General features: G+C 36.9%; 1 protein-coding gene across 2 annotated transcripts in view; it reads left to right on the forward strand.

Annotated features, from left to right (window-relative positions):
- The first annotated feature begins 330 nt into the window (after positions 1–330).
- Positions 331–16,720, forward strand: part of JAK2 (Janus kinase 2) — a 92,287-nt gene continuing 75,897 nt past the window's right edge. Inside the window, exon 1 of one of the 2 annotated variants that reach the window (XM_026866792.1) lies at positions 331–447. The gene's annotated coding sequence lies outside the window, so the exon portion shown is untranslated. Of the gene's footprint in view, positions 448–11,113; positions 11,136–16,720 lie in introns of those variants that run through there. The other variant, XM_026866793.1, reaches the window with a different exon arrangement.

Consider the following 16,720-nt stretch of genomic DNA (forward strand, 5'->3'; position numbering starts at 1 on the left):
GGCCGGTGCAGGACCTGGAAGTCCCGCCGTCCGTCCCTCCCCCGGCTGCCGCACCTCCGCGACGGTGGTGTGTTTGGCAGGAGAACTTCCTCGAGAATTCTTACTTGCGCCGTTAAGCTAAAGGGAAGCAAAATGACAACTTCATCTCACCGCAGAAGGAGGGCAGTCAGTCACAGAAGCATCTGTAGTTTTTCGCTATGTGTCTGTACTGAATTTGCTCCAGGGTGGGGAAGTGTTCCTTTAGATGTGGGTTATGAACTAATGAAATTTATTTATTTTCACGAGGTAATTTTTTTTATATATATGTATATATATATTTTTTAAGAAAAGAACTGCGGATAAAACTTCAGATTTTTCCTTTTTTTGTGCAGCTGAAGTCTAATTAGAACCCCGTTGGCTCTGTCTTCAAATATCCCCTCTCACCTCTTCAGTCTGACAGATGAGAAGGTAACACCTTGCTTTGGTTATTTCTAAATTATTGACAGAGACTATATTCTCTTTGGTTGTTGGGCAGAGGAAAACGTAATTGGGAAAGTTGGGATGCCTACTTAAAGTTTTCAAATGTGATTTTGCACCTGAGATTAGTTATTTAACGGTCAGTGTTTCTGATATTTTAGCCCTGTACACCTTTCCAGTTTATCATCTACTTCTCCACTGGTTCCGTTGTTAGTCATATTTAATATGTATGTAGTTTAGATGAGAAAGAACTATTTCTAAACTTTGTATTTTATGGAAAATCAATATTGACAGGAGATCATAAAGAGAACATATGCACTCTTAAAAAGGGTAGTTTGGATCAGTTATAAGGTTAACTTTTTCTCCCCACCCTGCCCAGTATTCCTAGTAATTGATATGGGAGTTGTATTGTAGTGATGTTCCTTGGGCATATCCGTTTATTGTCCCTTCTTAGCGTCGGTGACAGTAATTTGAGGATTCAGTAGGAACACAGTAGCTACCACTGTCTTCTGCTTGATGAGAATGAGTCCCAAGTGACTTCAGTGGTCTAAGTGGATAATTTTGTGGTAAAAAATTTCAGGATTATGGTGTGAAATGATAGGGCTTTTAAGCAGTGGTGTGCTTTCCAGAGAAGCCTTAAATCTGAGCTGTTTACAGAGTTTTTAATTTTTTTAAGTGCCAACGACAGCAACATAGGGAAGCAGTACTTGCTGCTGGGATAGGGGAAGTTTTAAGGAGCATGAAGCTTACAGAATGCAGAAAATGGTTTGACATTCTTGTTGATGAAATCAGATTGACTGGAACTGCAGAATGGAAAATGAAAAGAGACTGCTGCTGCTTCTCACGTGTAGCTGTTAAGAGCGGTGATTGGGCTAATAAAAACCAAAGATGAAATCTCTGTAGAGTAACTGTTTCCAAACTGTGTGGAGTTAATGTTATGCATGACCACAGAATATTAAAGTGAATGTCTCTACTGTCTTGTACTAGCAATAGCATCTTGCTGAAGTTGTAAGAAAAGCAGTTACTGAACGTTTTTGCCATGGGTCTCTTTATCTCAGCTCTGGGCATTTTTGCAGTATGACCTCATGTAAATAAAAAGCTAAGTGATGATGTTTGCAGTTACAGGAAATAATTAGGATCTCAGCTGAAAGAACCTTAAGAGGGAAATAAACAAGATTCAGATACAGTAATGTTAAACAGATACATGAATTAATGGTGTTAGTTATGGATAAAAGGGAACAGCTATAAATAGTTACATAACTTTCATTAAAAAGGAGATTAACGTAATTAAACATGCAATAATTTAAAAAAATATTTGTTTTAATGGTGGTTTGAAAAAACAACAGATGTGGAAGAAAGCAACCAAAACTTCGTGACTTTTTTGTAAAAGCAACTGGAGGTTTGAGTAGGAGGCTGAACTAGATGACCTCCTGAGGTGCATTCAGCCCTATCCTGTCCTAGTGCTGCTGTGTTGTTATAGGCTAGCATTTATGTTGTAACAACCCCCTGCTTCTTTTTACCAAGGCTTGTATGCAAATATTAACACTGCAATACATAGCTACATTTTTTCCATTTAACTCAGTAGAGCTGCTGTTTCAAAGCCTCTGACCCTGTCTGTGCACTGATTTCAGTGGGTTCCATATGAATTCATATGTCCACCCACAGGGTTCTCAGCATGAGCCCCGTAAGATGACTAATACAAGTAAGACTAGCAAGATCTGAGTCAACATTAGAGCTCACGCTTGCGTTTATATCTAACTTGTTTCAGATGTGATTTCTGTGTCAGAAGGTAAATGAGAAGCTTTCTTGAATTTCTGGATGTGAGGTTTTGCAGATTATTCCATAAGGTTGATCTATCTTTATGGAGACATAAAAAACAACAAAAATGTGTATATACAGGGAAGCTTCTTTATAGTAGTTCTGCTGGAAGAACTATAATCAGTCTTATTTGCCACATACAAGTAGGTGCTCTTTGCTGCATGCTGTGGTGATCTAGAGAGTACATTATATCTCTTACTTAAATGAGTAACACACCTTGTGGTACAGCGAGAGCTACATGATACAAGTGTAAGGTACCTTGTTGCTGTCAGCTGCAGCCTGTGAGATGCTGGAAGAAACAAAGTGATGCCTCACCCCAATGTTAAACTCTCTGGGTTATGCAGCACTGAATGCAGACAGATATAATCCCCTTGTGTTATCATGGGTATTGAAGTACAGCTGATTTGGTCTACTAAAGTAACTTCTACCTTGCTTTCTGTCATGTTGACCTGTACTAGAAAGCATGTTTTATGTGAAGGAAATTTTAAGTACTTCTTTAGTACTTCTTTGCCTGGAAGAGAATTGTCTATCTGATTAGCTATGCAGTCACTGTATATCATACAGCCAAACATGAATATTTGAATCTGACTTATGAAAAAAAAAATCCAATGTGGTGCAGCCAGCTATTGATTTAAAATCAATATAAGCATTGTCCTTTTATGATGTGAGTTGTCTCTGCATCTGTGTCTCTGACACTGACTTCCACAGTAGTATTACAGTGTTCATTTGTTGTTAGTGGATTGCTTTTTAATCATGGTCAAACATTTCCTTGTATTGGGAAGAGAGGCATTAGCTCTTGATGTTTTGATTTTCTCTACCTCTGTCCCTTCTTCTGAGCTTTTTTTTTTCCCCCTAGTATTGTTAGTATTTGTCCATAGCTGAGATAAATCTATGAATTGATTCTGGGTTTCTGTGATGTCACAATACACAGTATTTCAGGTGAATGAGAATGTTTTCGATTCCATTCTTTGTTCATTGGAACACTCTTTCTTGTCTTGCATGTGCCTGTATTAAGCAGAGATTTTGTTGAGCTGCACATCCTGTGCACAGTTATTTTGTTTATCTGCTTACATTTGGCTTAAAATTCAATGCTGTGTAGGAATACCTGCAAATTATTATTGAGGACTTTATTATTTTCTATTTGTTAACATCAAGTCTTATGTCTTCTGTTTTTTGCTTTGTTAGCTCTTGATTTTCATCTTGCTCAAGTGTTATGTTAAACAGTTATCACCAAATTTGTTTTGAGGTTGCCATTCAATACTCACTAGAAAGCTAAAAAATATATTCAATGCCAGGCCTAGGAAATAGAGCTGGAACATTTTATGAGCTTACTAAACTCAAGATTGATTACTCTAGCTGGGACTTTGAACACACTTATGCTTGCATAAATATGTACAGTGTGGTGTTTCTTGCTCTGTGTGCATCCCCAAGTAGAAACTTTTCTGCTGTTTACCTCAGTTCTTGAGCTATGTGTTGTTCATGATGTGAATTTTTATACTGACAGTCTAGTGGAGCTATCTTAGCTGATACTCCCTTTATCATTTTGCTTATCTGCTCAAGCAGTTGCAGTGGATTTCAGGGTTTAAAAGAGTATTTTGCAAGTGTTTTAAATAAATGAAAATATTGTATATGTTCAGTGTGATGTGACTAAAGCATGTGTAATTAAGAAATAAAAATATTTCTTTATGTGAATTTATTGGTCTTAATAATTTATTTTTTGTAGCTTTTAATAATAATTATAAAATCAGTTGAAAACAGTTTGTGAGACCTTGTTTTACACAAACGAAGCCATCCTGTTTTCCAAAAACACAGTGTGGGGACAAGAACTTTGAGATTTTTTTTTGTTGTTTAATACTTATAGTAGTGTTAACATTTCTTAGTGTAGCATTGACACTGCACATATAAAATAGATCTTTAAGAACATGTCCAGTATGCTTTAAATTAATACTTTGTTCTCCATTGGTCTTGGTTGACTACTAGGATTTTCTATGAGCAAATGAATGATGAGCAAAATGTTCATCATTATTCCATCTGTTGTGCTACAGCCTGGGTTTCCAGCACTATGGGATATTTTTGAAGCAAGAAAAACATTTAAATGTCTAATATTGATACATACAAATGTACAGTAAATTTGGTACCTGTATTTCTCAATTTTTAGATGTTTCAGTTGTTAAGTTGAAATGCTGGGGTTTCAACCCCAAGCCCCAAATTAAGGTTGACATAGGGGCGATTCCCACAGCCCTTCACAAAGGGGGGGTGAGTTTGCCTTTAGGCTTCCCTCCAGGGTGTGGCCGGCCTTGCAGGGAGAGCCATTGGGTAAATGAGCCCCACGTGTCCCACATTAAGTGAGCAAAGGTCAGGTGTCCCACTTGGGGATAAAAGCTGGGACCACTTGCAGGCAGGGGCAGTGTCTGTCTGTGAGGTGGATGCCCTGTGCAGAGTTCCCTGTTGGGGAAGGACCTCCTGCCTCCCTGGAACTGGGCTCCAGTCAGGTCTGGCTTTGTAAACGTGGGCTGTGTAGAGATTCAGTGTGTGGCTTCCTTGGTCTTATGTGTTTGGCTTGTTGACTCGGTTGTCTCCCATCCCTTCTATGGGAGACTGCATTTCACCATTTATTCCACCCATTTTTGGTCATGTGGTGGTGGTGTTGGGGTCAGTGGGATTGACGTCAATTATGTATAATCTGACCTGTTTGTACTCCCAGCGCTCACCCATGTACTGACCCTTTTGTATCAAATACAATTTGGTTATTGGTTCATCTTTATGCTGGCTGTGTCCTTTATGCTAGGCCTGATAATTGGCAAAAAATAAGTGCATTTAGTTTGGGACCCCTGTTAACTTCATGAAATTATGGGATTGTTTGCATGGATTGAGCTATAGGGCCACAGGTGGTGCTTGAGTTTTACTGAATATGTTAGGTAAAAGACTAGGAGACTAATGCGAGAGCATTTGAGGACAAAGACTACTGGAAAACAACCATTAATTCCTAATAAAAGAGCAGGTTTTGTGAGTTAAAAAGGTGCTTTGGAAACCTATTAAGATAGTCAGATAACATAGGAGACTCTGAGGACAAAAGCCTTGTAAAAATAGTTTTCAGGTGAGGATTCATGTTGGAGAATGATGTTCACATAAAAATACAGTCTGTTATGTGTGGTGTAGTTGGTGTAGTGCATACTATGGTAGACAGCATAAGCCAGCAAGCATCTTCTCTTTTGCAGCATTTCCCAGTTGTGGGGAATTCTGACATTCTTTAATGTTTGGTGCTGGTTCTGCAGAATGTAACAATACTGTACTATGTTTGTTCATAAGTAACTCTAGTACAGTTGCAAGGGACAGCAATCCCCAGCTCTCTCCATACTTCTCTCTGAAGCAAAGGAGCAACAGGTTGCCGGCATGCAGAGGTGAAAAAAAGCCATCTATGTGTTAGTCGCATCCTCCTTTATATGAAGGAGTACTCCTGTGTATTCAGAAATCAGGAGCTGGGACCAAATAGCAAGTGGTCTGTATGAAGGCACATCCCCTCTGGAACAAGCGGAACCAAAACCATTCTTATTCTAGTCCTGTGGTCTGCAAAGGTAAAGAAGGCAAATTGTTATCCTCAGAAAATGGAGGGAGTAAAAAAAAAAGAGTTAAGTGAAACCTTTAAAGCCCTTTCCTTCTAGTTGAAGGAATCAAAATTGGACACAAAGCCAAATCATTTCCATTTTATAGGTGATGTGAGGACTGCCAAGAGAATTAGTGACCCTGAAAGCATGCATGTTTTTCAGATTTATCAAACTTCTGAAGACATTTCCTCTCACTATGAAATGTACCTCACATGGAGAGAACTGCTTCTTGTACAAACTGATTTTGGAAATTATAACTGGGCATTTCTGATCTTATTCCTGACATTATTTTTGCCATACTTGCAGCTGGCACTACAGGTTCTCTCTTTGGGTTCTTTTTTGAACCACTAGGAAGTTTTATTTTAGTATGAAATATATTACAGTCATATAATTGTGCATAGAAATGTCTTCAGTTTTTATTGTTTTGCAAAATCAGATTTAAGCCAGTTCTACAAGATTGTACTCTGAGTCTCAGATTAGTTGTGTGAGATTTGAATGCCCACTTTTGTGTATTAAGATCAGTGTTAATATGCAGTTTTTAAGCAACAGATTTATTTTCATTATGTGGACAAATTGTCTGCTATGCCTAGTTTTCAGATTTCTGCACTGAGTGAAAAAACAGTGACACTTCTGGGTGTTTTGTGTTTTGATACCATGAGGTTTTGCTCTTTGGAGCAGTAGAAAGCAGACTCTTCCTACTTGGCAACTGATGGTCAAAGAATAGGGGAATTCCTAATGCTGGGGAGAATGAGTGGGAATCCAGACAGAGAAAGGGTTTTGACCTTTTCCTCAGGACTTACAAACCATGAAGTCCAGAGATCTGAGTAAGGTAGAGGTGGTAGTTCCATGATGTGTGTTGTGTCCTCTTAAACTGCCTCTAGTGCATAAGGTGTTTCTTTCCTCAGCCTCTCACAAACACTGCAATTTGCTGCTCCCTCGACTTTGTAAACACAACCACTCTTTATAGGTCTGTGCTGTAAACTGTGTAACAATTGTGACCCTAAGTTAAAATAAAATTATTGGTTTTGTCTTTTGGAACAAGTGGCATGAAGAAAGGGGAACGAACAGGATAACTTCTTAAGATGGCTTGCAGTGCCAGAGAAAATGTTGTGTAACCACATCCTGGATAACCCCAAGGATGGACTAAGCTACAAAAGAAATGTTGAGTTCCCAGTGGAATCTGATGACATGGGATTGCACAAGACCCATATCCTCAGCTGTGGGCAATAAAGCATGTGTCAGTCCAACAGCTGGCTCCCAAAAGGTTGAGACTTTGGAACTATTTTAACAACTGTGTAAATAGGTGCATGGTTTTCTCTTAATTGCTCTGTACCTGGGTCTTCATAAACCTTTGTAACTGTACTGTCTGTATCAGGGGTTTTCTGAATAAATACTTCTGGCTGCTTTTATCTTAACCTGGCTTCAGTTAAAGGTGATTTTAAGGTAGCTGGCTAACATTAGCACATTCTGTTCCTATGAGTCTCTCAATCCCTAAAAGGGGAGCCTAGCACACTAAAACAGTGTTTTGGGCATTGAAAGCATAATGGAGTTGTACTGAATTCCAGTGATTTTTTTGGAAGCATGCTTGCAGAAGTTGGTGAGAAGCATGTTAGATTTAAGCATGAAAACGCAAAACTGTTAGTAGGACTTAGGGGATCTGTGCAAAGCAGGTGCAAAAAATGAGCTGGCATCTTCATTTTTCTTTGTTATTCATTGGCAGATCCGAAAGCAGTGTGATGATATAGACTGAGGTCAAAGTGGAAAATAAATAAACCAGGAGGTTTCTTTGGTTGATGTTAATGAGATTACAGCAGTATAAATCAGAACCAAATCAATTGGAAGCTATGTCTTCAATATAGTTAGTTACATGTGTGATTATAACACACACTGATGTACCTGAAGTAGCTCATATTCCAGCAGCTGGAAGCCACAGCAGTATAAATTGCAAAGGACACTTGGAAATTTCATGTTGCTTTTTCTACCCAAGCTGGCTCAGATATATTAACAATGTTTAGAAGGATGTCTTTAGGCTGCAGCAGACTTAAGCCATACCATAATTTTCTTGGGCTTTGATGCTTTTCCAAGTTTGTTTTCTAAGAGCTCTGCCACTTGGTTAGCCTGATAGTTTATCAGTATTTTTGCCCATGGACTCACAAAACTGAGTTTCAAACTAACTTTAGAATGTTAGAATGTTTTTACTTTGTTTTGTAAAAAAGATTGCAATATTTGTCAATTTATCGTGGTTCTGTGAGTTTCGATACATAATTTCTTAGAACTCGTGAACCTAAGGTAAAAATTTTTGGGTAAATTGATAATACATGGTGTATTCTTTTACCATTTAAGGTAATATGCTGTAATTAGAAGATTCTGCAAGGTGGTGAAATAGCATTTCTTATACTCAGATTTTTTGGAAGGAAATCTGAAGTTTGTCATTACCTGCTATTACAGCAAATTAACCACATAATAAGCTAGAAGACATTGTCTGCCCAGTTTTATTCCTGCAGTAGCCTTGACTGCTCTACCAAGTTCTGTGAAGTATCTCTGAGCAGCTTTATATTTAGATTACTTGAAGCCATTTGTGGAAATATGGAAAAGCTTTAGTTTTAAACATTGTGTAGGGCATTTGGTGCTTTGTGTTAATGTGTCAAACTACTTTTCTCCTTCTTCCACATCTAAAGACTATCTTGGCTAAGAAACCCAGTATTGTTTTGACTTGCCACAATGTTGCTGAAGTATTTCTGACTGAGAATGCCTAAGAGGAAGTGACCTCAAATGCCCTTTATCATACTGTTAAAACACTAGGTTAACTATGTGTTGGAGCCAGGAAAAGTGGTGGTCTTTTTTCACGCTAAGGGGACATGTAGAAGGAGAACAAGACTATATAATCCCTGATCCTGGGTGGACGGACGGTTAATATAGATGAAAGGGAATTCTTTCCCCCAGTCCTCTCTTCTGCAGGTGGAACAGGCCTCACTTCCCAGTCTATTTGCACAGGGTCTGCTACAGTCCCCGACTATGTTGGTGACCTCTGCTGTGAACTTGTTCCTGTTTGTCAGTGTTTCTTCTGGGGATGGGATAGGTCCCAGACACAGAATTTTAATTCAAGTAAGATCTGAAACTTGTCAAAATCCTAAAGAAATGCCAGGAGAGTAGGCAGTCAGAGACTTTTCAACAACCAAACTGGGAATATTTTCCTCTCCCAGTTTATGTATAAAAATAGTCATAAGAATATGTGATGCATTAGTTTTAAACCCTTGAAGGACGTTGTGACCAGAAACAATCTGTTCAGTTCATATAATTATAGCACTTCTCTTCTTTAATGAACTGCTCAGTTTGAAGAGTAAAACGTGTTTCGATAAATTTATTTGGTTATGTAGCATTTCTTTAGAAGGGTTGTATTTAATAATCTCAGCTGTAGATTTTTTCTTTGGATTTGTTACGTTTAAAATTTCTAACTGTAGCATGCCAGAAATAAGTTAAAAATTACTGTCTTAAACCATAGCCAATGTGCTTGTTAGCATAATGTAATTAAATTAAAACTCAAAGTCGAGATAGAACCCATTAAGTTTTATCATGGCTTACATAAAAATGCAACATAATGCGTCTTGTTTCATTTAAAAAAAATGGTACAAAACTATTTGACTGCTTCAGTGATTAAATGTGCAGAATGACAGCTTAAAAATGTGCAAAACATGATTTAGATTAAATGCTCTCTTCAACTTCAATCATAACTTAAACTATTCTAAATTAATTTGAATAAATCAATGTCTTGCCCTCAGATTGCTGAGTACTTAATTACACACAGTTTACATGCATGTGATACATTTTAGTTGTGGGTTTTTTTAATTCCCTTTGGTTCTGTAAGATTCATGGACTGCTAAACCAACTGGAACTCTTGGAGTATTACAGCCTTTTGTTTTTGTCACGTCATTAAACTTCAATCAGTTGAGACCAATGCATTCTGTTTTGCTGGAATCTCTTCTAGAGACAGTTACAAGGGTATGCTGGTGGGATATGGTTCTCTTAGCAACCTGAATTCTTGAGTGAGTTCACAAATCAAGTTAGTTTTAGTATTTGCCTTTTGTAACAGTTGTTCTGTAGCCTCTTTCCTTACTAATAAAGTTAATTGTGGAATGTAAATTTCTTCCCTTGAGGAACATAAATGTATGATGAATCAGTATGCTATTTTTTGGCATCATTTAATGGTACCTAAATTTGTTTCATAAGAGCTTTTATTATTGATATAATTTATTCCTGAAATTCTTTTATTTCTGACTGAGAATCAGTCTTGTACTTGAGAAGCTAATTATATATGTAATGTTAGAACACTTGCCTTCTATTTCCATTTCTTTTTGTTTTATATTGCTTTTTACATTTCATGTTGCTGCATCTATTACCAAATTAAGATGAGCTAAAATATTAGGCTGTTTTCTTGATTATTTAAGATTAGTTCAAAATGGGAAAGAAGAGATTTTGAGAAATCGTAAATTATTAAGCAAAATATCTTGTTTTCCTCTATTTGAGAAATATATTTGTTTGGAAACAGTAAGAATGCATGTATTACCTCTGTGGTGGTATTAATTGAAACTATCTTTGCTTATTTCTGGTTCAAAAGCAAATATAAACTCTCATCTAAGAGTTAATTTGTTATAATCCAGTACAACAAATTTAGAACACTTACCTGTTGTTTGGTGCAGTATCGTTCTCATCTTGACATAATTTCCAGTTACTCACTGAGCCTTTAGAGAAGGAAACAAAGCAAACAAAACTGATAGATATCCTTTTGCTGTCAAGGAAATCATCCTCCTTGGTAATACATTAAGGAAAAAAAAGAGAGACTAAGGGAATAAGAGCAATATAAAAGCCTCCCTGGCAAAAACATACAAGATGCAGCAACAGAGTTAAATGGACTTGTAGAGTCATTTGGTAAGGTTATACATCAGATGCCAGAAAAAATAAAGTTTTTTAAAATTGTAGAAGTGGACTTTATAATCTGAATTATATTGCACTACAAACTATTTAGAACCTACAAATGAGTATCTCAAAGACACTGAGGGGAGAGCATAATATATCCTTACTGCTTCTGAATAGTTATGTTTCTTGTGCTGTAAGAAAAAGAATTTTCTTCTTGCACAACAGTAAAAAAATTGTTGCTTTCCTTCATCACAGTAGTGAAGCAGGAGATGAGTTTACAGGCAGGAAGAGGAACTCAGTAGGCTTCTGGAAATAAAATGACTTCAAGTAAGGACGGGGCAAGTATATAAACAGCTTTGTCTCTTCATACTTCCAGATGCATCTCTGTTCTTTACCTTCTTACCATCTCTTTCTTTAGTCTTCAGAACTTTTCTGTTATATTCACATCTCTCCTGTTGTGGCTTTGTTTCTTTCTTACATACCTTTCTTCAGTCCCATTAATAAAAGAGCCATTGGCTGTGCTGTTGTTCTCAGGTTAAGTAGGTTTAAAGATCGCTTTCTGATCTTGACAATAGTCAAGGTCAGACCTACTTGGAAGCAAACTACAGGGCCCAGATCCAGCCAAGTATTTTGCCTTTCAGGTAACATTGATGAAACAACCTTTTGTCTTTCTGGATCTGTTGTTATCCCCAGATTTACTCCCCAGTAAAGTTTTGATCACCTCTGGATGGGAAAATGGGAAGAAGATAAAATAGCCAAAAAGCACATTACATAAAAGCATTATTAAGATCACAAACTATACACCAAATATAGTTATATTTGCAAGCTGGGCTAAACTATATTAAAATTGTCTGGGAGGCTGGAAAATTGATTTTTCAATTGGAGGAGAACTGTTGCTTGTTTTGAAGAGAAAATTAGGTTTGATTTGTTAGTGGAAGAAACAAATTGCTTGTGAAAAACAGATTGTGAGAAGACTCAGTTCTGTTAGCCTCAGTGGGCAAGGGTGTGGTGTTGTGATTAGAATTTATTTTGAACTGTGGGGAATGAGAAGAAGCTGTGTTTATCTGGAAGGAAAAGAGACTGTCAGGTAACTTGGCAGTGGACTGGATGAAAACTGATGTTTAGTCTGACATACAGGGATAATGGGAGGAAGTTAAAATGTATTATGAATGGTGGAAGAAAACCCAGATGACAGATGAGTAAAACAGTGCAAGAAAGTGTGGGTAATTGAGTGGTTCCATACTGGAAATACCGACAGTGCAAGTCCTTGTATGTGTCCTTCTAACCTCAGCTGTTAATGTACATGTTTAATTATTCCAACAGTTATAGCTGTTGGAAATTTCAGTGAGGCTGGTGTTTTGAAAATGGGGAAGTCCTTTCTTTTGATAAGACTTTGGAAATTCTCTTTTTGTAACATCCATATAGACAGTTGATCAAGAGAAGATTGATACTGGTAGGCTTTTAGGGCTGCTGTTCATGCTGTGTTGGAGTTTCTTGCTCATTTTGATTCACCATGGTTGAGGGCTGTAAGTGAACATTAAAGAATTCATGATTTGAACTAAAATTGTCTCTAAAATAAACTAGAATTTATTGTATCTAACACATGTGCGTTCACACATTCTGTACTTATTCTTCACCAATAGCTCTTTAATTTCTTAACAGTGGAATGAGCAGAATATGTATTTCACATTGTGGTTCTGTCCTTATTTAGATGTGTGGTAGAATAAAGTAGTAGTTTAAGAAACCTATTTGTTTTATCGCATCTCTGTTTTACTGTCACAGATAGTATACAGGATTAGTTTTGCAGTCATAGTTTGTGATCTCTCCTTTCCTCTTTGTTCCTACATACTTTTATTTCCTTTCATCTGTGTAATGGGTGAGGTCCTTTTGAAGGCATAATTGAAATACCAGATTGCAGTACTAATGATGGGTAGTGAATTGCTACATAAGGCTATAACTGTTTTAAGTTACTGAAACAATTTTATACTCATAAATGTGTAATTGTACATGCAGTGTTTACGGTAAAATGCTATACAATTCTGATGTTTCTTTGAGAGGGTTTCTTAGTAGGTATCATTGCATGCATAAATACACAATTATCACTATTTAAAATTATGACTGTTTAATGGAACATTAATCTAGGTGATGACTAGAAAATTTCACATGCTTTCAAAATGTAATTAGAGCGTTGCAAATATGTTATTACTAATGCTATTGTTTCTGCTAGTTTCAAAGCATTTGAAAAGTATTCTTGGTGTTTAGCAAGTAGATCATCAGAATGCTACTGTTGAACTAGTTCACACGAAGTCTGGCTTTAGCAAATCTCATTATATGATTACAACCATACTTAAAGTGTTAAATCGTTTGTACAAGTAATGAAAGAAATGGCAGGTCAGCAGTGGATTACACAGACTGTATGTGGGAGAGTCAGTTTGTTAATTTATCTTTTCATTTTTGCCCTTGTAACCTGGAAATCCTTGAGTAAAGAACATCATGTTTACTGTCAAGAGTACTATGGTGATTAGGCTATTTGGAACAAATGCATGATATCTAGACTCAATAACAGTAACACATCTGTTGACATTGCAATTGTGTTTTTCACGCAAAAAATAGATGAAAAAAACTTACATGATTTTTAGCTCACTAATATTGCTGGAACTAATGGAAGTAACACTAATCAAAACTTGATCATGGTTCAGCAAGAAATGAAGTAATTTACAGCACAGAAACAAGAAAAATTTGGCAACGCTACCCTTAATGGTAGCATAAAAATGAGTTTTCCAGAACCACCTTCTAGATATATTTTCTCTCTAGATATATATTTCTAGGATTTATATAAATTTCTGAGTTAACTTGTTTCTCTGTTTGAAGTCAGGATTATCTGCAAACAGGCTGCACTTAGAGACTGTTTTGTATAGTTCAGTGGTTGTGTAAATGGCCTGATCAGTAATTTATACTTCTAATGGTTTGTTTCTAATTACTGACTTGACAGCTGTTATACAAGAATACATTGCAGATTATCAACTCCAAAAGCAACTTGTATGTTCTTGAGTGATAAGGAAATTAAATACTAGGGAGAGCTGGCTTTTTTTCTTCTACGGAAAGGAAAAAAAACCACCCAAATGTCTCAAAGGGGCAGAATAAGTTCTTTGAGTCCTGCTGCTAGGAAAGGAAGGAGAAAATGGGAAATACAAAATGCCCAAAATAAACAAAGGAAAATAAATTTAAAATGGGGAACTTTTATAAAATACAGAATAGAACAGGTCTATGAAGTGGAAAAAACAAGTGAGGGTGTGGGGTTTCTTTTTCCCCCCACTTTTTTTTCTCCTTTTTTTGTCTTTTTGAGGGTGCAGAGAGGATTATGATCTATAGAAAAGAAGGGAAGATCATAAAACCAGAGGAAAATGTGGAAGGGGATTTAGCTGCCAGCATAATCACAGTACTGCTGGACTGGAGGTTCAGTTTGAGAAGTATTTTTGGGCTTTGCAGGCCCAGTATAGGCACTATATTTGCATTTGTGTGTTAAAGGGCAAAATATTTAGTCTCTTGTCTTGAGTCCTGCTACCACCTTGGAAAAGGTTGTGAAATGAAGGGCCAGTAAAGGGTGTTCTTCAGCAACTGATTAAAAGCAGTACAGAAAGGACTGATCTGAGAGCAACTGTAGCTCTAGGAAGACAGTTGAGCTATGTGTGGGACAGCTTTGGATTTGTAAAAGGAGGAAGATATGACGACATTTCAGCTGTTTGGCTGCAGTAGAATATACACTTGTTTCAATGAGCATTCACCAGAATCTGGGCACTGGCATGTGAAGCCTTTGACTGGAGAGCTGTATCTCCTGTATTAGTGATGTGACAGAGGTTTCCCATCCAATATGTCAGTTACAGACACATAAAAGCAGAGTGTAAAGGAGAACACCAGGACAAGTGTTTACTGGTTTTGTTCACTTATGGAGTAGAATAACTAATAAGGTGAGGTGGTGTTAAGGAAAAGAGGTTTGTCAAGGCTGGGATGAAAAGGTATGTGGAAACTTAGTGTCACTGTTACCAACACTTCCTACAAAAATGCCTGATAAGAGGAGTGAGGTCCTTGAGAGGAAAGCACTGAGAAGAGAGAGGGGTAAGGAAAGAGATAGGGTTAAAATTTTTGAGTACTGTCACTGTCTTCTATGGCAGGGGCCTAGCAGGCAAGGATCCTTTGTTGATTGAGTCAAAGGACAACTGAATTAACTGGCATTGAGTAACATAGATGGAGAAGGCTAGTAGGTTTATATTTGTCGTTGTTTTATTTCTAGTACTGCTGCTGCAGTGATAAAGCGTGTGCATTAAACTGACAAAGTCCTTGCACCTAGATACACAGTACTGCTATAGTAGTTGAAGGAATTAAAAGAAATACTTTTCGGATATATATAGGTGGCTTTCACCAAAGCACTGATTCTGTTATTTGATTTAATTCAGTATAAAATAAGGTTCATAAAATGTTAAGAACAAAAGAACAATCATAAATGCATATATGATTACAGCCCTTGAAGCAGAAAAATTTGAAGTGCCTTTAAAGAGGATCTGCAACTGGATTGTATCTTTTTGTTCCTGTATGTTTTAAAATAACCAAACACTTCTGTTCAAATAATTCAGTATTATCACTAGGAGCCTGGTTTCTGATACTTGCCTAGTTTAAAGTACCCAGCTTGTTTGGGGGTCAAATTGAAAAATGCATTAGATTAATATGCAAAAAGCAAGTCAACAATCAAACATTAAACTCCTTAACCTGACTGAGCTGCAGCTTGTTTATTTTGATTTCTAATTTTCTTTTTTTCTGTCAGGATTCAAATACTATTTCACTGCTTGGACCTTCAGTCAAAGTCTTATGAAATCAACAAAATTAATTTGAATGCTTCTTCATTTTCATTTTAAGCTATGTGGACATGATAAAAATATTTGAGTAGTGTGACTCATCTAGTAACTGAATAAATCTAAGCAGGTGTTATGTAGCAAGAGTTTATTTTCTAATTGAGGTTGATTCTGAGTTATTGCTGAGGTAATTAAAAGGCTCTTCTGGATAGAGGATAAAATATAGCCTTTTGGAGGCAACCACCAGTATTTTAGCACCTACTGGACTTGTTACTTAGAGAACGTTTCTGTGTAGTGGGTCCTGTTGTTTATTATTAAAGCTTTGAAGTTCTTGGTAAAAGTTTAACAAGCTTCCATGTCCCAGATCTTTCTTGCAATGTAAGTTAAGTGTTGAGAGGATGTATGGGAGAACTTCCATACCAGTTTCCACTTCACTTGAACCTTCTAAAGGTAACAGAGGGCTAGGAGCATGAGGGCAGAGAGTGGACAGCATGAAGCAGGTTATAGTCCTTGCTTGTGTTTATTGACAGACCAGATTGCAGAGACAAATACTTCATTGTAGTTGCAAAGGGAATAAAATCCTTTTAATCTCCAAACATTTTACAATTAAGCACCTCTCTTCTTCACTAAAATGGTTCTTCTCATTTCATTTTATTGTCAAATTGAGAGTAATACTTGCTGGCTGATATAACCATCCCATGACCTATACTGGCAAAAAGAGTGGTTTTGAATCCTCTTCTACCTTTATGTAGAATCCAGAAGGGTAGAGTACATTTTCAGGAATGAGTCTGTGTCTCTGACTTTATTTCTTTTTCCATCTACAGATTGAATTTTCTGTTACGTGGAGTAAAATACAAGTTTCTCTCATGTAGTCTAGCAAAGTGTATTGTAGAGTACTATGAAACATCCTCCAAGTTTGAGGAGAGGGACTGTCTCATTGTAAAGTTTGATCTGCATTGTTCGAAAAGAAAAAAAAAAAGAAATCTCATTAGTCCAAAGAAAGTTTAAAACTGGACTAGCCGCTTTGTTTGCTTTTGTTGCGTAGCAAAGTTCCTACATAAGAGTAGAATTTTGGGTTAC

The sequence above is a fragment of the Athene cunicularia genome (genome assembly GCF_003259725.1).
Source record: "Athene cunicularia isolate RWA chromosome Z unlocalized genomic scaffold, athCun1 chrZ_part4, whole genome shotgun sequence".
Taxonomy (NCBI): Eukaryota; Metazoa; Chordata; class Aves; order Strigiformes; family Strigidae; genus Athene; species Athene cunicularia.